At 50.3% G+C, this 17680-nt stretch overlaps 3 long non-coding RNA genes across 3 annotated transcripts; all 3 read right to left on the bottom strand.

Moving 5' to 3' along the window:
- Nucleotides 1–549: 549 nt before the first annotated feature.
- On the bottom strand, nucleotides 550–3497 carry LOC125323296. Its single transcript, XR_007202464.1, has 3 exons — nucleotides 3456–3497; nucleotides 1805–1957; nucleotides 550–590 (listed from the first exon to the last, which is right to left on the bottom strand). It is a non-coding gene; the product is annotated as an uncharacterized LOC125323296 (long non-coding RNA).
- Nucleotides 3498–3650: 153 nt separating this feature from the next.
- On the bottom strand, nucleotides 3651–6399 carry LOC125323291. Its single transcript, XR_007202459.1, has 3 exons — nucleotides 6256–6399; nucleotides 4452–4557; nucleotides 3651–3691 (listed from the first exon to the last, which is right to left on the bottom strand). It is a non-coding gene; the product is annotated as an uncharacterized LOC125323291 (long non-coding RNA).
- Nucleotides 6400–9748: 3349 nt separating this feature from the next.
- On the bottom strand, nucleotides 9749–12322 carry LOC125323301. Its single transcript, XR_007202469.1, has 3 exons — nucleotides 12291–12322; nucleotides 10810–10898; nucleotides 9749–9872 (listed from the first exon to the last, which is right to left on the bottom strand). It is a non-coding gene; the product is annotated as an uncharacterized LOC125323301 (long non-coding RNA).
- Between the last annotated feature and the right edge of the window lie 5358 nt (nucleotides 12323–17680).

Genomic DNA, 17680 nt, shown 5'->3' with positions numbered 1-17680 from the left:
GCTCCACAGGGCATGACAGCAGGGCAGTATTCCCAGAAGACAGACAGTAATTGTAGGAATTGGGATTGACTGGGACATCTTTTGTATATTTGGAAATTTTCTTGGCACTACTGCTTCCTGTGTCTTTTGCAAAGACTCTGTTATCTCCAGAAGCACTGTTCTCACTTAATTGCGTCACTGGGGGCAGAGTAGGGATAGTGGGGTGGGGGGTTATGCTTAAATGTAAACACATTTTCTCCTCTTTCCCTTCCCTGTTTGTGGCCAATATTCAAAATATCCAATACCCCACTTTTCCCCTAATATTATCAGTTCCTTTGTGCTCTGCAGATGAACAGGCTACGGATCAACAGTTCATTCCCAGGAGCAAATTGATTTGGCAGAAAAGGAATGAGATAAGATTAGGTATGTTTGATGTCATATCAGCAGTGGCAATACTTGCACAAAGGAGACATTTCTGCTACCAAGCACTTACTTTCTTCTTCATTCTTGTCAGAATATCTTCCAGGTCACGGGTGGAAAGAGATTGTTCCAAAAGCCTTTTAAATTTTTGGTGATTCAGCATCATTTTCACCATCTCCTGTCCATAATGCCTAAAACAAGAAAGAAAGAAAGAAAGAAAGAAAGAAAGAAAGAAAGAAAGAAAGAAAGAAAGAAAGAAAGAAAGAATAGAAGGTGAACAAACAAAGGAGGAGCGTTAACAGAATAAGCTGATACCTTAACCTCAGCAGCTGCCATACCTGCATGAGAAGGCATTACCTACTCAGCAAAGAGAGAGATTTACCTCCACTTGTCACTGCACAGTGCTGTCAGCTGAACACAAGAGGCAAGAGGAGAACGTGGGGCAACAGAAAAATACAATCTCACTCTGAAACTGTGGGTGCGCTTCTGTGGCATCGAAGGATCCCAGGGAACAAGCAAAACACCTCTGCTTTGAGTCAGAGCTTATTAGCAGTGTCTTGCTGCCATTGCACAGTAATTTGCCTTTCTTTAACTGGCAGGGAAGCCAGGACCAAATGCCTCATGCTTGCTTTTGATTATTCTATACCATATGTATGCACAGGGACAGCTAGTTGCTCATGCGTTCTTGGCAGCTATTAATGGGAATTGAATCCTCAAAGTGAGGGGATTTGGGTGGTCTGGGTTGATTTTGCCACTAGGAAACCACAGTTTTCTTCAAGAAGCAATTTGGAGGTCATTCAGCCACAGATAAGAGCATTATAGAAATCTGCAGAAGAGGTTTAGAAAGACTGAATACATTGGCTAAAGACCCCTGGAATATTTCTAGGAAAGTCTTAAGTTAATGAGAAATAGATGTATGCGATCCTTCAGTGATGAACATTAGCCAACATTTTGGCTTTGTCTTGTGCACCTAAAGGCCAAGCAAAACTGTTTGACTGGCTCATCTGATGGCTCTTTTGATCTCAGGAAGGAATCATTCAAGTCCCAGGAAGTTGGCAATGCTCCCTCTTGCGGGACAACCTCACGTTCCCCAGCACAGTCATTTCCCCAGACAAGCCAGGGCAGTGGTCACAGCACCAAGCCTGACAGAGCTCAAGAAGCCTTTGGACAATGCTCTCGGGCACATGGAGTGACTCTTGGGGGGGCCCTGCACACAAGCAGGAGCTGGACTCGATGACCCTGATGGGTCCCTTCCAACTCAGCGTATTCCGTGACTCTGTGAACCTCATCCACACAGTGAGGGAACTTGATATTTCCTTTAGCTTCCACTCTTTTGTGGTTTTGCCCTTTACAGCCAGACACCCAACAGTTTTCCTGTTTTAGGAGGTGAAATGAAGATCATTACCTTGTGTCCTCGTGACAGTCCTGAGCAAGCGTCCCTGCCGCGTGCGCCAGCCTCTCAGCCCTGGGCGTTCCTGCGAGCTTCGTGACTCCAGTTTTCTCCATCAAGGACAGGAGGAGTTGGGCCGCGCACTTCCGCACCTGGACGTGGCGGCTCCTGGGAAGAAGAGAGCGGACACTGGGGCACAGGGAGCAGGGGGACACAGCACAGGCCTTGGCCAGAGCATGCTCCCTGTCATTGCTGGGGGAAGGAGGCCTGGGTTCTCCCTGACACTTGGGACACATGTAGAAGGTTCTGTCCGCAGAGAAACACAAAGTTAGCACTGTACAGAAGGACTGCCTGCAAGCAAGAGCGAGGAATTCAGTCTCCTTGCACTATCTGATACTCAATGTCTTTCCCCAAATTCACTCTGAGAAAGGGGGAAATTAAAGACAACCCAGGCTGACCCATCAGGGGCCAGCCACTACACAGAGAGCCGCAGCAGGATTGAGGATATTTCCACCCATTTACCCCCAAATCTGCAGACCTTGGGAAAGAAACAAATGCAGGGAAAACATGCTGTGGGACATGAAGTCGAAGAATATCCAGCAATGCAGCCAGTTTCTTCTGTGAGGCTTGGCAGGAGATACATCTGAACGTTTCCCCCTTTTCCAAAGCTGAGGAAAGGGTGGCAGTCAGTTTAGCCAGCTTGTCCTGTTCTAGACAGTGTCTCTTGGGGACTATCAGGCCCAGCACCAACACTTAAGGCAGCACCTGCTTCAGCTGTCCCATGGCAGTCGGCCTGTGAAGGTGCCTGTACAGTGATTCATCATCTCAAGGCTAACATGAGACATCAGTTTGAATAGCAAGTGGGGCTCTAAGGCCAGGACAGTCCTACAAGACGCCTCTTGGCAGGAGCTGCACCTGCTGTGCAGGCTGTGCCACACCCAGCACGTTCTCCCCCATGTGCTCCATGCCCCAGCAAGAACCCTCCTTACTTCTCAAGTGAATGGCATAATGAGGATGCATGGTTTTTCCCAAGGCCTCTGTGGTTAGGGCTGTGAAATATCAAAGAGCGCTCACAGCTGCAGTTGCAATTGTCCCTCTTCCCACAAAACCACAGGGCTCTATCCTTAGCCTTTGCAGGCACTTTCACTTGCCCACCATTCGCCACATCTAGGCAACTCGGACAGACTGGGAGAACTCCAGGAAGCAGCAGCAAGCTGAGTCAGGGGAGGTTGAGGTTGGATATCAGGAAAAAGTTTTTCACCCAGAGGGTGGCTGGGCACTGGAACAGGCTCCCCAGGGCACTGGTCACAGCACCAAGCCTGAGAGAGTTCAGGAAGCCTTTGGACAACGCTCTCAGGCACATGGTGTGACCCTTGGCGTGTTTGTTCTGTGCAAGGCCAGGAGCTGGACTCAATGATCCTGATGGGCCCCTTCCAACTCAGCATATTCTACAGCTCTGTGATTCTGTCAACTAAAAGGCTGCATGAGGGCAGAAATAGGTGACAAGAGGAAAGAAGTGAGGTTGATTGGAGAATCAAGTCACTGAGATCACAGAAGATGCAGGATACAGGACCCTTCCCTCCCACCATTCCCATTCTCTCTCTCAGCCCTTCTCCCCCCCACACAATAGAAGGTGAAGAATATCACTAAGAGAAGAAGAACCTACTGGACTCCACTGTCCATGAGAGCAGTCATTGCTCGTGCAGGAGTCACATGCTCCACCATGACTCCCAGGGTGTGACTGGCTGCTTTCTGGACAAACTCTGGGGAGTTCCACACCATCTGGAGAAGGACCCGAGCAACCTCATCCACCTCCGAGTCCATGTCCTTCTGCAAGGTCACAAAGAGCTCTCCAAGAGTGACGATTGCAGAGTAAGACACCTTTGAGCGAAGGTTGGTCACCTGGGGAAGTCATGAGGGGAAACATAAGAATCACCTTGAAAAGAAAACCAGTTGCCTTAGACAAAAGTCCCAGGAAATGACAACACTTCCCGCTGTGTCCAGGGGAACACAAAAGCACAGGCAGAGCAGAAGAGCACAAGCACAGAAAGGCACTTTACTTTGGCACCTACTTGTGCTAGGCCTCAGGCCTGCTTCCTGCAGGCCTAAAACATATTCTTTAACTTAAAGTGTTCTACTTAACTCTTCTGGAATGTCCACTGCTTTGGTTTTAGGCCCTTTTATTCAAAAAACAAAGAAACAAATTAAAGCAAGGGCTGCTCTCAAGCCATAAAGGCACAAGTCATAAAGACAAAAGAGTCATTTGCTCCTGTTTGAAAAAGCAACAGCAGCAGTTGAAGCCCTCAGCCAGGAAACAGAAAACACAGGCTCAAGTCTACAGACTAATTGGCAGTGTTGAATTACAGCTTGGGCAGAGATTTGGACTGCAGCAAATAACATAATTAGTGTCTCCGCTTCTGCATTTGCACGTTGCATTGTAATGGCAGCTCGCTCCAAGAGGAGCGTGTCAGATGCCCGACCTACCAGTAAATAGAGCTACATGTGCACACAGATCCTATAGAGAGCTGACAGACATGAGAAAGATAGGGTCTAGAAACAGAAATGAAGGCAGTCCCTGAGCACACAGGGAGATGAACAAGCACATATCTACTCTACACACCGTGTAAGAAGCACAGAGGACGATTCAGAACAATGTTCTTACCTCGTTGGTAAGTGCCAAGCAAACCTCACGAAGTCTACAAAGAAGGACTTCTGAGTGGGACTCAGCCAGGTGTTTGATGCTGAAGAGTCCCTTCTCCTTCAGCTCCCTGAAAGGCAAGTACCAAAAAGAGTGACTTTCTCTCCACCCAAGAACTAGGCAGCACCCTCTGAATTTACCAGGCTGGCGGCTCAGTCAAACAAAGGGAGGTGCTTTTCAAGCAGTACTTGATGAGATTGTGGAACTCGCTGCCACAGGTTGCTGTGGCTGTCCAAAGCATACACAAATCCAAGAGGCAAATAGAGGGCTTTCAGAGTCTTCTTCATTTGTGGCTGTTTAACAAGACAGCCTTTCTGAAGTCTCTGGCACATGAAGTCCCAATGTCAGTGCTTCCTGGAGGCTGTGAGACCGTGCCATGCTGCTGTTTCTTGTCACCTCCCTGTACCTGTCCCTGAGACACAGTCCCATTGGGCTGTGTCTGGGGCATTTTCCTTCTTTGCCAGCCCCAGCAGGCAGTTCAGCAGTGAGAGTCTGCACTGGCACTCTGTAGCTGAGTTTCCACTCTGCAATCTAGGCCTGTCTGTCACCCACTCCACTCCACCTCACACATTCCCCAGGAAAGCAGCAGGATGCCCCAGAAGATTCCACACCAGGGCAAGAACAGCTGAAAGTCTGGCTTTTCCCAAAAGCCCCTACCTAAAACAACAGCAACATGTTATTTACAAGGTGCAAACAACTCCCTCTCTCAGCACTTGCTTTGTGCAGGACCTGAGCTACAGGAAGGCGCGTGATGCATCGGGGCTGCAGCGCAGGGCTGGCGGCTGATGCCACGGGCATCCCTGAGTGTCACCCGGACCCCCCCACAGCTGCAGAAGCTCTCTGCACCTCACAGGGCACCAAACAGAAATGGGGAAGAGAAAGCCGAAGAGAAAGGGCAGAGCAAAGGCGACTGCACAAGGAGATGCATCGCTGCAGATTTTTCATGCTTATCCCAGGGTGAATGGAGTCCTTATCCCAGTGTGAATGAAGCATCCAGCAGTGAGTAGATGATAACCCAGACATCAAAAAGACAACCAATATCACCTAACATTTGTGGGGTTATCACCTCTGGGCCTCTACAGGCCTCCTTCTGTCTGTGTCTAAGTTTGGGACACATTGTGAGTATTGACAAAACATCTCAGGCCCATATGAAGCAGTGAGTAGGAAACAGTTGACTTGCAAAAGTGCAAGATTCCTAGAGGATTTTATTTCTTTTTCCTTCTCTTCTGCCATGAGCCCCTCAGGACTAATGACAGGCTGAGTGACTCTATAGCACAACTCAGTGCATTTCTCAGAAAGAAGAACTCCCTGTAGCTGCTCCTGGGACTCACATGCGGAAGGTCACAGGCAGACCCTGACTCCTGCATCTGCTGCCAGCAGTGGGGCCGGAGACAAATCTTACTCAGTCCCACTGGGCCCCGAGGCACCCAAATCTCTACACTCCAAACTGCTGCCATCCTGCTTCTGGCTTCAGCCAGCAAATCATCTTGTCCCACAGCTTTCTCTCTTCCCTCAAGATTTCCTTTGCAGCTCCACAGAGCAGCAGGCAAAGCAAGGAAACAGCACGGACCTGCTGCAGCTGGAGCACTGCTGCAGACCAAGGCCAAGAAAAGGCTGCTCTCAAATCTTTATCCTCTCTCTGCTCTGGAGTGGTTTCACTGGTGCCCCTCGGCTCTCTGGGCTGCTGGGGCTCAGAGGCACTAGCAAGATGCTCTCCTAACCTACCTTAACGCTAAGAGGGAGACAGAGTGAACGGGGCCTTTCTTACCAGTCATCGCTGCTGAGCAAGGAGAGTGCCTCGAGCAAGGACTGCTGTGGCTCCAAAGAGGCTCCGTCCTTCTGCCCCTTCCCACGGAGCGGCTCCTCTCGGCGCTCGGCACCAGTGGCCGTCTGCGGGGTCACTGTAAGGAGAGGGTCAGCCATGAGCGCTGCAGCCCCGGGCAAGGCACCCCGCCATGGAGCGGCCTGCAGCCCCATCTCCCAGCCAGGCTTCCATGAGGTACAAACTGGCACTGGCTCAGAGAATTCCCTGCTCTCTGGCTCCTTGCTTTCTCCCAGCCCCCCCAGCTGGGCACAGCTCCTTGGCTCAACCTGACAATTGCCCACACAGCGCCAGCTCCCAAGTGCCACAGGTACCACAGCCAGCGGCACGTTCCTGAGGCCGCAGAGCTCCCACTCCCTGTGAGACAGTGCCCACCAGCAGGACTTGCTCCCCACGAGGGACCCCTCAGCTGCCTCTCCTGTCTCAGCGCCCTGATTTCCCCGAGCCCTGAGGACAGAGGCACTCTGCAACTCCCTGAGGAAAGACCTGCAGCTGCCTCGTGACAGCACCAAGCCGAGCCTGAACAAGCGAGTCCTGCTGGGCCCGGCTGAATCCCCTCAGAGCAGCTACCAGGGAACAGCGATACCTGACCCTTCACACCTCACAGCGCCTCTGTTCCCATTGGCTTCAAATATTCTAGACAGAGGGCAGCTGAGTGCACTTACATTTCAGCCTGCTCTTGGGAAGGGAGTAGTTCATGGATTTTGTTCTTTCTAAGCATCATGAATCTTTACTATTTCAGTAAAGTACACACTGGCTGTATTTCAAAGATGCTGAGGTGAAATGTGTTTGTCATCAAATGGACTTGTGTGCACACTGTGCAAGCCTAAGCTTTCTCTTGTGGAAAAATGGAATCTCTAGCCCAGATGGTTGATAAAAAAGCCTTCCAAATGCAAATTGATGATAAGAATACGTAAATACAGATGCAAATTGTTGGCAGACACAATCTCTTGATAGTCAGTTTACAAGGTATGAGAAAATTCAGATGATAAATGCATCTCTTAAGAAACCCACTTGTCATCCAAAGGACTGTTGATCATCAATTTCATGTCATGCACTCAACAGGTCGTTTTCTAATGTGTACAAGGAAACATCTGAGCTGTCTCAAATGATGGAGTTTAAACATTGCACAGAATCTAGATGAACTGCTCTAGACTCTGTAGAAGTTTTGTGCTACCCTGCATGTTCTCACACAGTATGGAGGAAGCGTAACATCAAAAATATTCAGATGGGAGCTAATCTGGCTGTCACTGATGTACCCCTGTCACTGCCATCAGTGGTGTCACTGCAGAAGGATGTGGATGTACACATCTATATTCAGTAGGAATGGGGAGCCACGTCAGGCTAGTTCTGGTCAATTGTGAGCATGGAAGTAGCATGACTAGAAAAGAGCACTCAAAGTATCATTCCTAGCTCCCTTCTTCTTCTCTCACCCTACTCAGGATCATAGCACAGGCAGGCTGCCCTCACAGGAGAGGCAAGAGCCACTAGGGACTATGTGCTGTGTATTCACTGCAGGCAGCAAACAGCCTGGGAGCACCAGGCAGCCCCTCCTGGCTGTCACCTGCTACACAGGCCGCTGTATTTGGGTGGGGTGACACAGGAGGTGCTGCTTGTTCCCTCTTGGCATTGCAGGCCGTGGGATGGCAGCGGCGAGAAGCCATTGGGCGCTTCTGGGAGCAGCAGCACGGCTGCACCAAGTGGCTGACTGCCATGCAGAGACAACCCTTGCTGGGAGAGCAGGAAAGCTGGCTGCAGAGGCGGACAGCAGCACAGGCAGAGGGCCAAGATGGAGAGTGGACAATTGATCGTGGTGGTACTCGTAGGTGCACAGTGAGCACACCCTGCCAGACTGCCCCGAGCTCATCCCTGCAGTTACAGCTGCCTCCTGGCACCAGTGCTGTAGTTTGCTCTATCAGGATGGGCAAAAGCCAGAGCTTAGGTCTTTACCACTACTTTATGCAGCTCAGCTTTCCAATGGATCAATAAGAACCAACTGCTCCAGTTCTGCCGAGCTGGAGTAACTCAAGAGTAGATTTGCTGTTCATTCTCAGCACAGGCTATGAACCCAAGATCCCAGCTGTGGTGGCTGAGGCAGGAGGTGGTTTGTGCTCCTTGTGCAAGGAAAACCGGTGCAGGAAAAAGCTGCTGTGGAGCAGGCTTACCTGAGGAGTTGCGTGGGAAGCTGCCGTCTCCATGGATGATGGGCTTCTTGGGCAGTAAGGGCACGTTGTCCTGCTTCCTCAAGACCTTCTTCTTCAAGGCACTACCAGGGTGTTTCCTCGGCACACTGGAAGCTGTGCCATTGACAGGAGGTAGGCTAAAGCCTGCAGGGACCAAAGAGGAGCTTGGAAGTGGAGGGTGACAATGGAAAGGCCCAGAAAACTTGCTGGAGCTGGGTAACATCTCTTTGTTATCCCAAAGAACTTCAAGTATAACAGTGGCACAGTACCATGGGAAAGTGATCACAGACTCCTAGAAGAGTTTATGTGGGAAGGCACCTTTAACCACCATCTAGTCCAGCCCCCATGAGCAGGGACATCTTCAGCACGAGCAGGTTCTTCAGGGCCCCATCTAACATGGCCTTGAACACCTTCAAGGATCGATCAACAACAGCTTCTCGGGGCAAACTCTTCCAGTGTTTCATCCCTTTCATTATAAAATAAATCTTCCTAATATCTAATTGAAATCTACCCTCTTCTGGTTTAAAACCAAACTGCAGTGATGCTTCCCCGAAGAAACAAGGAAACCCCAGTATTGCTTTGCTTTTGTTTTCCTGTTTCAGAGGCTGGCTGGGGAAGTTACCAAAAGAAAGCGCAGATAACCTTGCGTGATGCCCTCGGGCTGAGTGCTGCCTCCTGAGGTCCCTGCTGCTGCCCTGGGGCAGCGCACACAGCACTGCAGTCAGAGCCCCTCAGCCCGGATTCAGTCGGCAACGCTGCTTGCTCCTGGGGCTACAGCAGAAGCACTGGCTCGGGGCTTCAGCACAGCTCTACAGCACCAGCTCCTCAGCAGGGAGTGGTGGGAGAAGGGTCTCTGGGGTTTTCATTAGAAGGAGTTGAATTTTGTTTCTTCCAGGTTGCACCTTGGTTGAAAAGCATTCTTTTGGACCCGCTTTTCCTGGAGACTGCTATCCAGGAGAGAGTCTGAAGCCCCAGTGTACTTTGCAAGACAGAATTTTACACTCTGAAGGACTTCAGAGGGGAAGGTGGGAAGCTGATATTCTGTTACGGACTCAGTGAGGCCATGGGCAAGACACTTCATGCCTCTCCATTTTTCTTTGGGGACCGGAAATACATCCTATGCAAACTCCCACTCAGATGCAAATGTAACAGCCCCCCAGTCTGAGGGCAACACTGTGCAGAGGGCAAGCAAGTGATCAGAAAGGACCACAGGTGTAGCAACCACTTACTTGCTGCAGCTGCATCCCCGGGGTCAACTGTCTGTGGAGGCAGCTGCAAGGACGTTTCCTTTTCTCTCTCTGTCTTGATCTCTTTCTCCAAAAGCTCCATTGGCTTCCGCTCTAAGTTCCTTTGAGCCAACTTGCCCAGTGCAGCACGGACCTACATGCAATGGGAATGCATCACAGACTGTAAGCAGAGACACACAAACCAGACACAACATCTCATCAGGAGCACAGAGTCCATAGAGTTCCACAGTCCTTGATGCAGCTCCATGTACATTCCAATGGTTTCTGAAGAATGCCTCCCGTCCTCACCTTGGCAATTACACACAGTGAGGTGGAACACTTTATTGCCATAACCTCCCACTGCTCCAAGGTACTGTTTCTCAGCCTATGTCAAGAGGCCCTGCTTGAAGCAAGAAAATCACAGGAGTGCTCCAAGACACATGAAGAGCCCACGTGACCAGTGAGCAGGCAGTTCCCTTCCTACAGGCCATGGCAGGAGAATAAAAACCATGTGCAATACGCAGCAAGGAGGGGTAAGTAGCTGTTGCTTAACACTCATGGCCAGGAATTGCAGCTGTTTCTCACTTCTGGCTTCTGAAGGACTCAGCTGCTCTCGGAGACCGTGAGGCCAAAAAGAGGAGTCACGTGAAAACAAGTTGCAGAAACATTGATGTTAATGCGTGGAAAAATTGAGAATGAGAGGGCTGTGAGATACAGCAAGAAAAGTAACCAGGAAAAATCAAACTCTCCCATTTTATTTTGCAGCCTTGCTTACACTCAGCATTAGAATCCTTGCTTCTGTGCTTCCCAGGATGCACTTTGCCCACATTCACTGATGTGTAGCTTGCTCTGCCATTCAGAACTTCTCTACAAGGGCCTTTGTACATGGCATGACCTTAGCACCATCTCCAAACCAGTGACCTTGCCACCACTGGAAATAGCCAAGCAGTTGCTCTGTAGCTGTCAAATATATTCCCAAGAGAATCCCCATCCCCCAAGAGTGGAAGATTATGATTTTCAGGGACATTTTGGGCCTAGCACTAAACAGTCACTGGAAAGGAAGTCTGCTCATCCCTGTCCTTATCCCTCACCTTTCCAAAGCCATCCTTCAGGGCTTCGGCACTCGTAAGGCCAGCACTGGTGGGGTGATCCGTCTCCTTGGCCTGGCTCACTGGGAGGCCTGTTAATGGAAGCAAAGGTTCCTGTAAATCTCTGGCATACTTCAAGCCCCCAACAGCGCCATGCTGGGCAACAGGCAAGACAGCTTCCAGATTGCAGAGCTCTGATAAGACCCAGAGATTGTGTCTGAGAGCAGCAAGCTACATATGCCTAGAACCTCTCCCAATGGATGGGCTACTGCCACAGTGCACTGGCAGCAGACATGGCATTGCTCTGTTGGCCAGCAGAATGAAACCTCCTGCATGATGGAGGCCTCAGCCCTGGATGCTGGAGAGCCGCTGTGTTTGATAGAGAAGGGCAGAGACGGAGCTTGCTCTTGACAGAGATTCTTATCTGCCCTAATTCGTGCTGATTTTAGTAAACATCTTCTTCCCGGTTCCTAAAAGAACTCCCGGGTTCTAACACCCGTAAGCATTTAGATCAATATTTTCTTCTCTTTGTGGCAATATTTTAGAGGACATGAAAAGAAAAGCTTAGGATTGCAGGAGTGTTAGCAAAACGTGAATTGTGTTCTTGAAACTGGATTATTTGCTTTCCCCAAGGATTTTCATTCTAAACTGTGTGAGATTGGGCCACTTTCAGGCCAGTCTGACTAAAGGCTGAATTTTCTAATGGAAGTGGAACAATGTAGGTCATTCTGAAACACTTTCCAACAGAGCCGTTAAAACTCAGAGGATGAATCACTCTTTACATGGCTTCACAGAGGATAAAAACACGCAGCAGCAAAGTAACAAAAAACCAATGTCTTAAATCAGGATTTTTTGCCCAGCAAAATGGTCAGCTTAATAATAAAAAAGAGTTAGATGTGGGCTTTGAGGAAGGAGGGCTATTCTGGATTGGAAGGCAAGGCCTTGGAAGGTAAGAGCATCTGAGAAGTTGACAGGGAAACTACTGACTCCAGGGTAACCTCCTTGGGACCAGTGCAGTCAGTCCCAAGTGCAAAGTGGAGACACAAAATATAACAGAGGCCGCAATGCAAACCTAAAGCATCTGAAGCTACGTATTTAATGGGACAGACCACCTGGAAACTTCTAAAGAGCTGCACAGGGAAACATGCTCCTGCCAGCAGCCACTTGAGGCAGACCAGGGAGACACCCTGACCCACTTGCACAGAGCCAGCACAGGAACAGCCTGGCCTCTGGGCTGCCCTGGGACAGCAGGGAGCCCAGAGGCCTGTGCTTTCCAGGAATGGCTCAGCTGCACACGCACCCTCCTGCTCCTCTCCCGGCCCCACAGCTGAGCAGCCCTACAGCTCCACGGGGCACTGGGAGCAGCACAGCTCAGTGCAGGGGGCACATGTAGGGCAGAACTGTTCCCTGGCAATGTGCCCAGGCTCTCTAGGCTGGCACAAGAGCCTTCCTCCCGCCAGAGAGCGGCCCAGCTCCCGCCTTACCTCTTTGTGAGGCTGAGCCATGCTCAGCCTTCACCTTGTGCTCCCTGGCAGTGACCCCGGGGGCAGCGCTGCTCAGCTGCCCCTGCCGGGGCTCCTGGGCCAAGGCCCCCTGAGCAGGCTGCGAGCGGAGACCTGCACTGCCAAGGCCGGGCTTCCGCACATCCGTCTCCAAGCCAAAAAGTTCAGCCAGTTCCCTTGGGAGCAGAGGCATCCCAGGTCCTATCACACACCATGAATTTTTTCCCTTCTTCCTCTGGGTGTTTGTTGTAGACTCAGAAGAAGCTGTAGATCAGGTACAAGGGAAGAAGTGAGTTAGTTGAACTCCCACCTTTACAATCACCACAACTAATGGGTGAGGCACTCGAGGGGTTATTTAAATATTGAGAAGATCGCTTTGTTTTTATTTTTCATGAAACTAGCATCACTATAATTGCTCTGAACTGTATGGAGCTGGCAGGACAGGAGAGAGAGGTTCCACTACTTTGCTTCTGTGCTGCTCATGGCTCATCCACTACTTGGGGATCCCTTTCCTTCCAAAGAGTTGCCAACCCACAGGGGTCTCTAGAATTTGACAATTCCACCTAGGAAGTAATTGCTTTCCAAAGCCAGTTTTCAAGGCCTTTGTTTCTGTAACTCCCCCTCAGTTCTCGGTTGGGTTTTGTTGGTGGTTTTTATTTCTCTTTACAACAAAGGCAGTGCTGGGACACAAACAATGGCACCACGTGTTAGAAGCAAAAGAAGATTTGCAATCCCCATGAGATGTCCCCAGTATTCAAGCAGCCCATATCTGTAGGGAACACATTGTTCATGCAAACGTCCCAGCTTTCTCTGCTTTGTTGCTCCAGGAGTTTATTCCCTGCTTTCCTTCCTGCAGAGACACCCAAACCCAACATAAACATGACCTGCCTCAAAACATTTCTGATCTTCGCTAATCCTGACAATTCAAAATTTTCTTAATGGAAACAGTATGGTGCAGGTTAATCTGAAATGCTCTCCAACGGAGCTTTTGAAACTCAGAGAACTAATCATTCTGTACAGGCCTCCACCAATGATAAATCGTTTTTCTGCATCAGCAAAATTGTTTCTTCAAATCTCATCTCTCCTATCATTCCATGCCCAGAGATGGCAAAGGAACAACAACCCTGGCATTGAGGCTTTGAACTTGAAAGCAGGGACTGACACACATGCACCAGACACCTCATTTGGTCTGGCACAACTCTTCTTGTCAGGGATCAGGCAAGGCAGGGAGGGGGGACAAGGCAGAAGGCATCTCCTCCCCCAGCCTCAGCCTGCAATACTGACACGGGCAGGGAGAGTCGGGGAAGAGATTTGCCATCGTGAACCTGCCATAGGTGGCTTTAGGCTTGTGCTGTCAGAGGATGACAAACTCTGATCCTGCATAGGCTGCATCCATTTGGAAGTCTCCTTCCCCTTAACTGGAACATTCACAAGGCCTTTCTGTCTAAGGAGGTTTCCCTATTTCTCCCCGTGCAAAACCAGGCAATGTCCATGAATCTCCTTCAGATCTCAAAGGGTTCAGCACAGAAACTGCCCCAAGGGAAGGTGTCCTCCTTCAAAGGCAGGAGGAAGGAGTTGGAACATTTCTCCTTTCATGCTAAATGTCCTTTTTTCTCTACTAATTATGACCTTAGAAAGGGTGCAGGGAGATGAAAGGCATGTGCAGGATGGAGAGGAATGTTTTCTTTTCCTGTGGCGCATTTCCCGAGCCCCAAGGTACCAGTGCAGCTCCTGGAGTAATTTTCACTGCACCACCGGAGCACACTCCCAGTGACCAGGCTCTGGGAGAGCCCATCAAGGAATTGAAAGGAATTTGAAGACATTTAAACCAGGATGGTTTTCAACCAAACTGTCACAATGCCACCCCTGGGTCAGCATTCCAATGGTCAGTTTAGGACAGACATGCCCTGTACCTACTTGCATGTTCAGAGTTCTTCTCTTTGCTTCTGCTGCTGGATCTTGGCCTTGAGAAAATGGAGGACAAAAGAACATATGAGCACATACAAAGAGAAGGGCATGGAATGTGTGTAGCATCAAAGGAGGCAAACCTTCTTAGCATGGTCCCCCTGATGAAGGAGGAAATGCAACACATAAACCCAACACGATGCAAAGCTGAGGAATTGTCCTTAAGCTTTCAGTTGCTGGAGTCCCACAGAGCTTGCCAAGCTCCGGCTGAAACACAGCAGTCATTCTTCAGCTTGCATCAGACCTGCCCGGTTCTCTCCTTTTGGAGCCAAGTGGCTCCTACAGCCTCTGTGAAGCAGCAAGAGCTGCTGAGCCGAGACACAAGTCTGTATGGAGGGCAGCTACTTTTGTTCTCCGGCCCAAGCTTGACTTTGCCTGCTCATGCCTTACACTGGTGACAGTCTCGGGCTACATGGGGTCATAGCACTGCTCTCTCCTGAGAATGACAGTACACCTCCTTGCTCTTTCAAGGACAAAAAGGCCTTTTTCAACTCAGCTGCTAGGTAAGGATATTCCGATTGCACTTTAAAAGCCCTACGGGCGCTTTTCAATTGGAATGATACTTCTGTGACTCCTGCTTTAACCTTGTCACTAGGATAAGCTTGACAGCTACATTTTCTCACACATATATCCAAGCCAATATCTTTGCATCAGGTACAGTCCTATAACTCTTCTCTAGCACCTTGCCCTCTTTGATCTTAAGCCCAGATCGAAATACTAAACATGGATCAGATTATACATCTGTACCCCAAGTTTTATCTGGGCTCTGGTTTCACGGTGGAGGCCCAGGCACAGAGAAGTCACGCCTGACATTTACAGGAGCAGCACCTGAATTTGCAGACACCTCCTCAGTAGCCAATATTTGCCCTGACATATCCTCATGGCTGCAGAAGTTGACAGTCAAGGATCACAGTATTCAAAGGTCTGCAGTATCCAGATCCATGCAATACAGTTCCCAAATGACAGCACAAACACCACAGAGGGAATCAGTAGCCAAGTCCAGCAGAGGACCTGTTCTGAGGTGCTCTTAAGCCCTGCCTCCTCTTCCCCACAACCACCTCTGCTCTTAGGGCATATGGTGTTGGCTTTGCCGTTGTGTTGGTTCACCACAGATGGGCAAAATGGGGAATACACTGAGGTTTGCCTAAATACAAGGGAGAGATGACTGTGGAAAATAACCTCACGAGACGGGAAGAGCGAGGGGAACAGCACACTGGAGCAGCAGACACCTTGGCTTACCTCATCTCCTGGGACTCCTGGAAATCCAGCTGCGGAGAGCTTGGGACAGACACTGCCGCACTGCTCACAGGGGGACTCACTGCTTTGCGTATTGGGGGGATCAAAGGTGGTCCCAATGACCCCTTCTTCATATCCCCACCTCTGGAATGCACAGGCATCAAGGCAGCCTGGAAAGAGCAGAAGACTCAGATCAAGCAACCAGCCTTGCCCCCATTCATGCCTGAAGACATTTAGCCATGCTCTTAGCTGGGACTTGGCAGAGATGTCAAACTGATGGAGCAGCTTGGTCTAGGAAAGGGAATGGAAAGGGAAGTGGTGAGGGAGAGGCCATGTCCCACATTTGCCACCGCTTTCCCTGTGCTCACTTGTCTGGAAATGTGGCTACATTCCCAGATGGCATCCACATGTTTGGCACCAAGATGTTCTGCGGTGCCACTGCCTCCACTGGCCTTTTGGATCGTATGGGAATGGCCTTGGATCCCTATTCTCTCCCTGTCCCTAAAGCACCTAACAGCCAGTGCTGATCTCCAGCCAAGTCCCCACAAAGCCATTCTGCAGGATGTCCAAACCTGCTTTTCTCAAGCCCCTCATTTCTGCTGCTGCTTCCCTTCCCTCGTACAGTTCCCCAGCAGCCTTTGAGCCCCGATGCTGCCGAGCTCTGGGCATGCTCGGTGCTCTCCAGCTCCCACACATCCATCATCTCAGGCTCACTGGCATTTAGGAAGTTCTGCTGAGCTCCCTGCCCTGCTGCTCTCTGGGAGGCCTCTGCCTGCCCAAGTTGCTCCAGGGCCCCCATGCCATGTCCAGCAAGCGGGGTGGAGGCAGCGGGGGCAGATGCACACCCTTCCTTAGGATCCCATTGTTCCTGGCACAGCTAAAGAGCCAAATCAGGCCCTGTTCAAACTTCAGTGGAAGGATCAGTTCCTCTCAGGGATACGCTGGGCCCTTTCTCAGCAAGGCTGGAATCAAGTACACAAGCCTTGGGTTGGACATTCTGTTTACCAAAGCTGTTGTTCATCTGCCTCCTCCTGCACCCCACGGCAAACCCAAAACAACTGCAGGTCCTGGCCCTGCTGCAAAGGCAATCGTGGGGGTGGGCTCTGGGCTGCTCTCCCCATGGCCACCTGCCATCCCTGCCCTCTGGACAAAGCCATGCCAGAATGCACAAAGCTGCCCAGAAGCTGAGGAAGTCTAGAAATAGCATCAGAGACAACTGGGCACAAGGGCATGGCTGTACAACTCAAAAGCTGACACAACCTGGAACTGACTTTGCAGGACTGCCTGTTCCAGCAAACACCTTTCTCCGTCCAAACCGGACACAGCTGACAGAGAACAGCACCAAGACACAGAGATGGTTCACACATACCCGTAGTTTACTAAATGTAGAAGGATTGGTTCACAAGAGTGGCCAACTTCAGCTGCTCTGACTGCCTGTTGGTGTTTTCTCAGCCATAAGACAGAGCAGGAGCCACAAGAGAGCCAGAAACCATTCAAAGACCTCCCCTGCTATTGATACCCGCTGAGGACATGAAGCCTGCACTACACACCCACTGCAAAGACAGCCTGAAGTGCAGTGTCCTGCTGAGCTCTCCCTTTGCTCAGCTGCTTCCCTGGCCTCACACCACAGCAAAAGGTCTCCGAGCTCTGCCTACAGCACATAAACTGAAAACCTTCCACATAGGACTCTAGCTTCATTTCCTTACCTTCCATCCTTTTCCCTCTGTGCTCAACTCCTGGTTTGCTCTACTGTCTTCGTCGTAGCTAGTGCCATTTTTCCCATTCTCCTGCTCTCCACTACATATTTTCTTTGCATTTGAAGAAGGAGAGCTCTTCTGGATGGGAGGCAATGGCTTGGAGGGAAGCGGCATAAAGGGAGATGGCCGGAAAGACTTAGCAAAAATGAACCTAGTCATGCCTGCAAAGTGGAGACACAAAATATAACAGAGGCCGCAATGCAAACCTAAAGCATCGGAAGCTACGTATTTAATGGGACAGACCACCTGGAAACTTCTAAAGAGCTGCACAGGGAAACATGCTCCCGCCAGCAGCCACTTGAGGCAGACCAGGGAGACACCCTGACCCACTTGCACAGAGCCAGCACAGGAACAGCCTGGCCTCTGGGCTGCCCTGGGACAGCAGGGAGCCCAGAGGCCTGTGCTTTCCAGGAA

Source organism: Corvus hawaiiensis, chromosome 3 (assembly GCF_020740725.1).
Source record: "Corvus hawaiiensis isolate bCorHaw1 chromosome 3, bCorHaw1.pri.cur, whole genome shotgun sequence".
NCBI classification, from domain to species: Eukaryota; Metazoa; Chordata; class Aves; order Passeriformes; family Corvidae; genus Corvus; species Corvus hawaiiensis.
This window is presented reverse-complemented; position numbering and strand designations above follow the sequence as displayed.